We start from the raw sequence: 10,203 nt of genomic DNA, 5'->3' as shown, positions 1-10,203 counted from the left end.
CAAGTCAATCATGCCAGTATCATTGACCATGTTTTGAAAGTCATTCATTGCCCCGGTCATTTGGGGCAACTCTCCAAGCCTATCATCAGGGGATAGGTTGGTGTTGAAATCCCCATCTATCAGCCATGGACCTTGGGTGGATGCATGGACAACTCGTAACTCATCCCATAGGGACTTTCTTAAGTCTCTTGAGTAGTTGGCGTAGACAGTAGAAACGGTGATGGGTTGAGGAAAGGCTGCTAAGGAAAATCGGATGGTGATGCATTAGGAGAAGGTCCTCACTAACTGGAGATGGATGGAGTCAGTGGTCAAAATCCAAATTTTGTTGCCTACTGTGTCCTCAGATGTTTGATTAGCAAAACCCAGCTTGGCAGCCAAAATCGCTTTCTTCAAATCTCTAATCATAGGCTCCTGAAGAAGAAGAATATTAAGCCTGTGTTTCCTGACTAGACTTTTCAGGTAGGGGGAAGTTGGGGCATTACCTATCCTTCTCACATTCCAGGAGATTATACTAATCATCAGTAAACCACCCTCTATTCTTAACCCACTTTTTCTTACCCTTCAGTCTTTGGCTCTTTCTTTTAATCAAACTGAGTTTCTGCTTGAGTTTATTAGCTGTTTTTCCTATTATTATTATTTTTTTACCATGGAGAAGCTCCTCTGCCTTACTTTTAAATCCTGATAATGAAGAATTTCTGGGGTTCGAATCACATTAGATGTCCACCCACAATTCCAGTTCACTTGTTGACTTAACCTGAGGGTGGTTTTGCGTAAACGGATTCTACTGGGCTTCACATTCCCAAGACAGAGAGACTCCCAGATCCTCACCTTCAGCTTGGGAAATAGCCTGTTCTTCAGCCAAACCACAACTCAGGGGTCATGTTCTTGAGGGAAAGTGAGATTTTGGTAGCTCCTTGGGACTGCTGCTGATGCCTATAATCTGCTAATGTCCAATGTCTGGCTGTTTTGCTTCATCTTTGATTCCTTAAAGAGCCCTTTTATACTTTACAACCACTTCTCCCACGCTTCCATTACGTTTGGGGTTGGGTGGGGCCAGTGGACAGGGGTGTGTAGCTGAGTTAATGGGTAGTTAAGGGGGTGGGCTATATTCAGATCTGGACAGATTAGTTGGGAAGGGGTTTTGGACAGGTTCAAAGTGATGGGGGGGCTGGTTGGATGAGGTTGTAGCAGCAGGGGAGTTGGAGAAAGGACAGTAGGCTGTCACGGCTGATGCCTATGTTGATCGAGAGCTTCCTTGGAGGGAGGGGATTGCGAGCACCTAGTGTTAGGTTGGATAGGCATGTCCAGAGTTTGGTGATCTTGGAGGGGAGTAGACCATTGAATGAGGATGGGGAGTTGATAAGGTTTCTCTATAATCTCTGGTAATTGGGGTGCAGGGGCTATTGGCTGGGACTGAGAGTCAATGAGGGACATTGGAAGGGGGCTCTTCGGTTGGGTGGGTGCTCCCTCAAAATTCATTTCCCTTCTCTAGTTTGATAGTCGGATGTAGCAATCGGAATGTTTTGCTAATTGGTAAAAGCCTTGGCAACCCATTGTTTGGTAGATTCCTGGGGCTTGGTGGTGTGAGCTTGTGAGTTCTGTTGCCCTCCCATAGATTGGCCACACATTTCAACTGAAACAAAGATTTGATGAGGTTTGCTGTCTACCAGAAGGGTCGTTTTCTTGAACTGTGGATCATTCGGGTGAGGAATGATCCTAGCCCTGGCGAACCAGTGGTTTGGGCCTTCTATCGAACACCTATCAAGCTCAAGAACGGACCCCATCTGTTCAGCTATTTGGCCTATAGTGTTCTCACTCCAGGCGTGAATGGGAATCCCTTCGATTCGAATCTAAGAACCCCTCCTTGGAACCAGAGAAGACGGTCCCTAGGATCTTGTATTCTTCAAAGCGATTTTGCTTTGAAGGAGTCTATCCTTAGAGAAGGCAATGAGACTCTCTCTGGATTCAAAATTGAATAGGTACCCAGTAGATAACAAGTGGAAAATCTCCAGGCAAGTGTTGTTGAATGGAGAGGATCGAATGTCGTCATATAGGGCTTCAGTTGCATCGTCCAACCCCGATACTTCTCCAATTAGGGCATAAGAGAGTGTGGCCCTCCCTTTATCGAAAATCCATTTGGGCACTACAATGGATTCAGTTAGCTTGGGGAGCTGGGGAGGCTTAAGCACTTCAGCAAATGATTCAGCAATTCCCAGTGCCACGAAATGATTGAGAACTACGACAAGGTCGAAATGCATTTTGGTTGGGGCTTTCATCCGCTCTTCGTGAATGGACTACTGCGGCCATTGGATGGACCTTTTAACCTGAGTTGGGGGGTTGGGATTCAAACCAGCTTTCGGAATGAGGGGTGGGGAAGAGGAGGGGCCCATACACTGGATGACATCGTTCACTACCATACGCCATCTAGAGAGAAATTGGTCGTGAAGCATTTCTTTTGCTGATAGGGCTTCTTCCTTCTTCTTGAAACGGACAAAACCATAGCCCTTCTGTCTTTGAGCGTTTATTGCGAACAGGGCGCCAACCCTCTGCATGGGGTCCTTTGGGAGGAATGGCATGGTGAATGTCGAACATTGCTCAAACCATGCCTGAGTGCACCATAGTGCTGGCGTCCCACTTTCTTTGTGTGAGCCCGTCCATGATGATAGGAATTGGGTTTATCTCTCTCTCTCTCTCTCTCTCTCTCTCTCTCTCTTCCGACATGTGCCTTAAAATGATTCAGAAAATGCTTAGATAAAACACATATACCATTATGGCTTCATAGAGACAGGTCACCAAGCAATAAGCCTCCCAATTATATAGTTTTGATGTGTTTCACCATTGAATGCAACTCGATATTTAATAATATTTAGGCTTATGATCTTAATGCTATACATGTACTTTTAATACGAAGTCTTGTCCAACTTTGCTTGGCTCTCAATCTCTCCCTATGCGGTAAATTATTTGTAGGTTGTTGATGGACAGCTTGGATCTTGCTCACTTGACATGATGGATAATGTGATTGTGCTTAGTAAAATAACAGAGCGGATTAGGTGAGGCTGTAACGTCCCATATTTTCACTATTTTGGATTTCTATCATCCTGAAAATTTTTCGTTATGATTAGCTTACCTTGTTACTTAATGACCCTTAATGCTCGATATATGAGTGGTACTAGTAAAGTACTATACAAATCCGATTATTCGATCAAAAGAAGTCAACAAATCCACTCAATCACTTAAACCTTGAGTCTAGCCTCATGATTTGTTCATCTAGGGCTCAAATCTAGCTAACCTATCGCTAACTAATCAAGATAGCTGTAACCAAATAAAGACCCATCTAAACCCAAGACATGGTCAGATCTTAATTAACAAACAAAACTAACCCAATTACTCTTTTAGCTTAAGAACCAATGGTTTAAAACGATTAGGATCAAATTGACGTCTTAACTAATTGCAAATAGGCCATACTATGAGCTTAGCTTATCAACACCCTAATAATCGCACATAAGAAATATCGTTACCAAATTCATTTTAAAAATGACTTGATTATCTGAACAAGCTCTACACCATTCGTTAGTGGGCCACTAAACTCGAGACTATAGAAACACGTTTGTCTTAGCAAGCTTGACGTCCATTGGGAGACATCGAGCAGAGATAATATCTCGAATCACTCAACTTGTACTCATAAGGCTAGTATATGAGATGTATGAATATTCTTGAAATTAATCAAGAACTTAAGTTAGTTGTCTGTATCCGGTCTTAGCCAAAGTTGTGGCTTTTGGACCGTTAGATCGTAAGCAAATTTAGGGCAAAAACCTGCGTTAAGACCCTTAACATATCTGTATAGCTGCGGCCTCGATCGACCATCGATGACCATCGAACTAATTTATGATCATACCTATTGATCGATACATCCAAATGGTGGGCCGATCGTATGCATACACAGATCATCATTAGGGCCAACTATCCTACTCTATATATCGACCCCTGTACCCTATAGTGGATCCTAAAAGTTAGAAACACACTCCTCTAGGACTAGTATAGTAAAAACCTAACACTTAGGGTCATTTAGACCAAGTCGAGTACTATAAATAGGGTTTTTAGGGGCATCCCCCTTCTTTTTTTTTTGGGGGGGGGGGGGGGGAGGGAGATACAGAGATTATCATTACCTAGAAAAAATACATGTGAAATCAAAATACATCAATATTTGCTCACATTCCAAAATCCTTCCATGCTGAATCCCACTCTAAACTCTCACACAGGAAACCATAAGAAGCATTACAAGCTTGGTGGAAAATTCTAGCTACATGTATTCTAGAATGGGCCTAAGATCATCCAAACATGAGAAGTTTTACATAAATTCGAAGAGCAGTCATAGCTCTTACTTCATCCAATTTTACCTTAGAACAGGCGAAAAATGGAGTGAGAAAAAAGAGAAAAGGGAGAAAGGAGAAGAGTGAAAGCTTAGAAGAGTGAGTGTTGGTGCATCTCCATGCTTTTATCTCCTCTCTAGCCACCTCATTGTAATCGGAGCCATCGCCGGAGCTTTCTTGGCAATATTTGGAAGTAAGTGTTAAATCTTACTTGTAATTTAGGGTTTCAATAGTTGTTTGCCCATAATCTCATGAACTTATATGCTTGTTTAGGTCTTTCAACAATTTTCTCTAAAACCCTAACCTTAGGAGCACCATGAATTAGATGAATCGTCATAAGGTATGGACTATTCTTCTAGATTTTATTTTATCAACCCTTGATAGTGTTAGATAATGATTTTTAGTTTATTATAAGATAACATATGCTATTCATGTTTGAATTACTTTATTTTTATAATCATAATATTACTTATTGATGGTAGCCAACATGTTTTATGAAATGCTTTAATGAGATGAAACTCTTACTATTAGAAGTCTTGTATGTAAATTGATAAATGATGTTGATATACATTGGATTGTATTGATATACATTGAATTACACTGATTTGTATATATGTTCAGTTGATACACTTTATTGTGGTATTAAGTTGTTTCATGATTATATTTATGTATTCGATAATATGATTTGTAGTCGTGTGGATCGAACCATGCAAAATATTAAGTGGATAGCCCTCTTTAGGTGGGCTATCTTGGACTTATACGCACTATAAGAAAAAGGGGCTTTAGCCTTAGTTCAAAACTGTGGCTAAAAAGGTTAAAAACTAAGGCTAAAGCCTTTAGCCTCAGTTTTGCCTCACTTATCCAAACCGAGGTTGAAACCCCCATGGCTAAAGGCTTTAGCCTCAATTTTAGCAACCGAGGCTAAAATGACTTTTATAGCCTCGATTCTTCAGGTGAGGGTAAAAGAATCTTTTTAGCTTCAGTTTTCTCAAAATGAGGCTAAATCACGAAATGAGGTTAAATTAAAATTTTAGTCTCCATTGTTTCAAAGCAAGACTAAATTTAATTTTTAGCCTCAGTTGCCTCCAATTGAAGCTAAATCTATTTTTAACCTCGGTTCTCAACAACTGAGGATAAACCCTTTAACCACGGGAGTTGTAGTCTCAGTTTTGGTAACTAAAATTTTAGTTTCTATTTGGAATAGAAATCTGAAAAAAAAAAAAAAAAAAAACATTTAAAGGGCCCATTCAAATGTGGTAATATTCCAAATTGAAATTTTAGTTTCTATTTGGAATAGAAATCTGAAAAAAAAAACATTTAAAGGGCCCACTCAAACATGGTAATATTCCATCCAAACAACATATAGGTGAAATGTTATTGCAAAATCCTAGGTGGTTTATTAGCTAGCTTCAAGCGCTTCAATGTTGAATTCTTCCATAGAACTCTTGATATCACATCTTTCCTGTGTGTCGGCTGAGCTACTAGGGAGATGAAGCGCATCTGAAACTCCCAAAGAAGTCTTGCCTTCATCCCCGTCATCAGAAGAAAACTTGGGTGACAAGTGATGCCTAGAAAGAAAGCAATGAATCTCAGAAAATTTACTACAAAATTGAGATACAGCATCATTTTCAAAAAGAAGCAAGAAGCAATGAGTTGTTACCTTATGAGGAACCTAGATTCTTTATGGGAACTGACATGCGGTGAGGAAAACACAGCTGGCAGGGACGCAACAAAACTAAGTGATGGGAAGCTTTTCGTGATATGCACAGACTTATCTGGCTTTAATAGGAGAAATTATTGATGTAATTGAAGACAGGTGAATCCTGCAATCAAAAGAAATCCTATTAGAGACTGAAACTTCACAACACAAGGAAAAAGGCAAGATAAAATCAATGACATATGAAAGGATGGCTGTTATATAAATATGTACATTGGTGGATAATGGTTGCCAACAAAAATATATGCATGATAATCACCTGCAGTGGAAAAAACACAAGTTGAGATAATCCCCTCTAAAATATATATATTTGATGCTTTCATCTTTTTCTGTTGTTTGCAAGGAACTTGTAGCATAATGGTGTGATTATAGATTTGAAATGAGTTTGCTCATGTACTTACAAGCTCTCTCAATTATAAACGGCCCAATGAATAACAAGCATTGCCAAAAAAATGTATCTAAGAAAAGGATCCACTGCCAATATCCCCGAATGTCACATGTGAGTCAGACACCAAATAAGTAGTCATTCTGTACCTTACTGTGAGCAGATCCTACATAAGACGCATCAAACTCAGCAGAATCCAGAAAATCCCAATAATATATGATATAGAAACTGTATAAATAAGGAATGGTCCCAGACCTCAATGGACAATGAGTTACCATCCTCCCACGTGCCAACAGGTCCAAGTGCCTACAGAACCCAAACCTTCCCAAAGGTGCATGCCAGCTGAAGATTGTTTGGTTGAGAAATAGGATGGTCCAATCATCAGGCAGACCACATGTCTACATTGATCCAGACATTCTGCAAGCCTGATTTGAATTATTCATTGTTTTCATACTGGGTGCCCGCTTAAGTATCCAACCAGTCCGATTTTTGCACATGGCAATCGTCATCACGGGCCTACCTTTTGGATGGTTTTCATGTCGTACACACTGGACACATAAACACATTACTAGGGATGCGAGGGAACTTACCATCCACCACAAAGAACACAGAGTTGTATGTTTTCATTCATCTAAATGACAGGGAAAAAACATAAAAATATAGAACTGTAGACAAGAAAACAGAGCTGAAACATCTTCATCTAAATGGATGTTAAGGAAATTCTTTTCGTAGTATGGAGTCTCTTCAATATTGCACAAGTAACATGATATGGTGCATGGTACCCATCAAATTGAGGGTAGTTCGTAAGAGTAACTACTTACACATATCTTCCTACCCCTCTCAGTTAGCTGACTAGACTTACACATATCTTCCTACCCGTCTCAATTAGCTGACTAGACTTGCAACAACAAATTAAAATACCTAACATAAGATCAAAGAAAACTTTTTATCAACGAAACAGTTTTAGATTACAAGCCTGCTTTCTACCATAAACAAAAAGGGAAACAAAGAGAGATGTCTGATGTCAAAAGAGTACCCTGAAACCCTTCCTCAGCTTGCCAAGACTTCTTTGGGTCTGAAAGCTCATCTGAAGAAGAATATGAAGAAGAGCCATCAAGGATCTAGTCATTTAGCTATAGATAATGTTGATGTTTTAAAATTTTAGAATACCAAAAAGGAGAAACTTCCCACAATATACTTAAAGTAGAGATAAGTAATTCAATGCCCTGGAAAAGATAAGCTTGTACTAACTCAAATTAAACTAGATTATGAAACAAATGGTTGCTAAATCACAGTCCCAAATTCAGATTAGTCTTTGATTGTTGGACATTTATTTGTTGAAATCAGAAGATGCCAAAACTTTCACTTTTTTCAACTTTTATCATTATTATCAATGAGTATGGTTGGATGGGTTTGATTTTTGGAGTGTCCAATTTTCATTATCGACAAATTCCATGTAAGTCATATCAAACCATTTACAATATAATAATAATGAAAATGTTGTGTGTGTGTGTGTGTGTGTGTGTGTGTGTGTGTGTGTGTGTGTGTGTGAGAGAGAGAGAGAGAGAGAGAGAGAGAGAGAGAGAGAGAGAGAGAGAGAGAGAGAGAGAGAGAGAGAGACTGACCGGGGCTAAAGATCCTCCAATTAGCTATGGGAGAATTCCCACCACTATCAGTATCGATCAGATGTGTGGTGGATGGATTGCCCTATGCATGTCAAGAATGCATCCAAGCATTGGCACACATGCATTCCAATATGAAAGACAATGATACAAAATTCAATCATACCACTTAATTTAATGCCATTTGAGAATTGAGATTCAAAGAAGTTGCATTTTAGAATTTAGCAATACAGTAGCGATTATCTCATTGGAATCAAATTGATACTAGTTTTCAGGGATACCTATTCCTGCACCGAGTTCTAATGCAACAATGTTGTTGAAATCAGGTGAATCAGAGAGAAACCATCATTAAGTTACCTGTAATCCAATATTAAAAGGGCAATTTCTTTCTTTTTTTTTTTTTTTGGAAGGGTAGATGAAAATATTATAGTTGGGGCTACCATCATTCATCAATTCCAACCATTTGTCAGTCGCTGCCCATTTCAAAATAAACAGTTAGAATCGAAGTTTCCAAGTTGAACATGTGGTGATCAGGGCCACCAACCAAAGGGGTCGACTGTGTAGTTATCCATACAGCAGATATAAAGATGGACCGTTGATACAAAGCTGACTAATAGGTCGATTTGGACAGGGCAAAACTTACATCTGGATGGATGGTCTGAAGTTATCAGTTGACTATAGTTTTTACCTATGGCCCATCTAGATGATGGCCCAACTGATCAATACTTCCAGTCACAATGAGTGGAAAGTGTTTCACGTGCAGTAGGGATGGGATTCAAGTTACATAACAGCACTCATCATCGTGTAAATGAAGGAGAAACTTGCCTGTGTCACATGCACACTTGGAGGGCCAGATCAATGTCCGTGTATAGATTGGTCAAATAATCTGAACCTTACATCAGGTGGCCCCTAACTTTAATGAAAAAATTGCAGCACAAATTATGTCTGGTGAAATGAAAAGGTTGACCAAGGTCTGAATGCACACGGATCGCCACTGAAGATCATCAGCACATCAACCCAGAACTCTAGGAGTAGTAAATTAAATTAGACTCGACAGAGCCAAGTTCTTCCAAGCCAGGGGGAGATCATGCAATTGAGGCTTTGTTCCCATCGACATAAAATTCCTAGGACTTCTTTTGTTTAGTTATTAACAACTTCGTCTAAAACTAGGAAATATTCTAACTGATTTTAGGGTAGCATATGGTATTTTGGTTGGAATTCTGCTGATGGAACAAGCTTTTGAAACATAACCCCAACAAATTCAACTAAGACCATTTATCTACAAGTAACGGTTCATAGGAAAAAGGAAAACTGACAATTTATAACTACAAAAGACAGAAAGGCAGTGATTTGCTTACAAGAATCCAACAACACTTTGGTTCTCATAGTTCAAACCATCAGACATTCCTAGATCTCCAAGACGATCACCAAGAAGTAACACATTAGTTCTCTTCTTCACTAAGGCATTGCCATCGTTTGGCTCGTCAATATCTCCTAATTGGTGATGAAGTGCTGCAGCCATATCAAGAGCATGCTCAAAATATGAACAGAAGAAAGACCTCTGCCCCTTGGCTGAAGTTGAACGTCGATGGGTCTTCACGCGGGAATCCTGGGGCTAGTGGTGGAGGGGGTATATGCAGAGATAATGAAGGCAATTTCATTTTTACCTTCCACTCCTATTATGGCATCCTCTCCAACATGATAGCGGAAGCTCGCGCTCTAGCTGACGGACTGAAATTCTGCAAAGAAATGGGCCTATCATCCATTGTTGTGGAAACTAATTCCAAGATCCTCTTTGATGCAGTCTTGACCCCAGATTTTTTTCGTGGATGGAAGCTTTGGTACACTCTTCAAACCATTCATCTCTTGGCTCAAACCCTCACCATCCGATTCAATCATTCCTACAGGGAAGGTAATTTCATAGCCGATGGCCTCACCAATGTTGCTAGCAGCGGTGCTCCTGACAGATTGTTCCTTTCTCCTCACCTCCTTCCCAAGCAGGTGAGAGGGTCTCTGGTCCTAGACAAAGTGGGATTGGGTTCGTTGAGACACTGCAACCCCAAGACAGGGATTGGATAGATGAACCCCCTCTCCCTGATTGGGCCCTCC

General features: G+C 40.1%; 1 long non-coding RNA gene across 9 annotated transcripts; it reads right to left on the bottom strand.

The window, feature by feature from the left end:
- Nucleotides 1-5,592: 5,592 nt before the first annotated feature.
- On the bottom strand, nt 5,593-9,645 carry LOC131251039 (uncharacterized). 9 transcript variants are annotated; one of them, XR_009173562.1, is made up of 6 exons: nt 8,098-9,364; nt 7,509-7,559; nt 6,489-6,638; nt 6,301-6,346; nt 6,031-6,193; nt 5,621-5,938 (listed from the first exon to the last, which is right to left on the bottom strand). It is a non-coding gene; the product is annotated as an uncharacterized LOC131251039 (long non-coding RNA). The 9 variants fall into 9 exon arrangements; XR_009173559.1 differs by lacking the exons at nt 7,509-7,559; nt 8,098-9,364 and adding an exon at nt 7,382-7,396 and having other exon boundaries at nt 5,593-5,938; nt 6,489-7,340; XR_009173561.1 differs by lacking the exon at nt 8,098-9,364 and having other exon boundaries at nt 7,509-7,661.
- Between the last annotated feature and the right edge of the window lie 558 nt (nt 9,646-10,203).

The sequence above is a fragment of the Magnolia sinica genome, chromosome 7 (assembly GCF_029962835.1).
Source record: "Magnolia sinica isolate HGM2019 chromosome 7, MsV1, whole genome shotgun sequence".
Classification (NCBI taxonomy): domain Eukaryota; kingdom Viridiplantae; phylum Streptophyta; class Magnoliopsida; order Magnoliales; family Magnoliaceae; genus Magnolia; species Magnolia sinica.
Note: the sequence above shows the minus strand (reverse complement) of the source record. Positions and strands in the feature narration are given on the sequence as shown.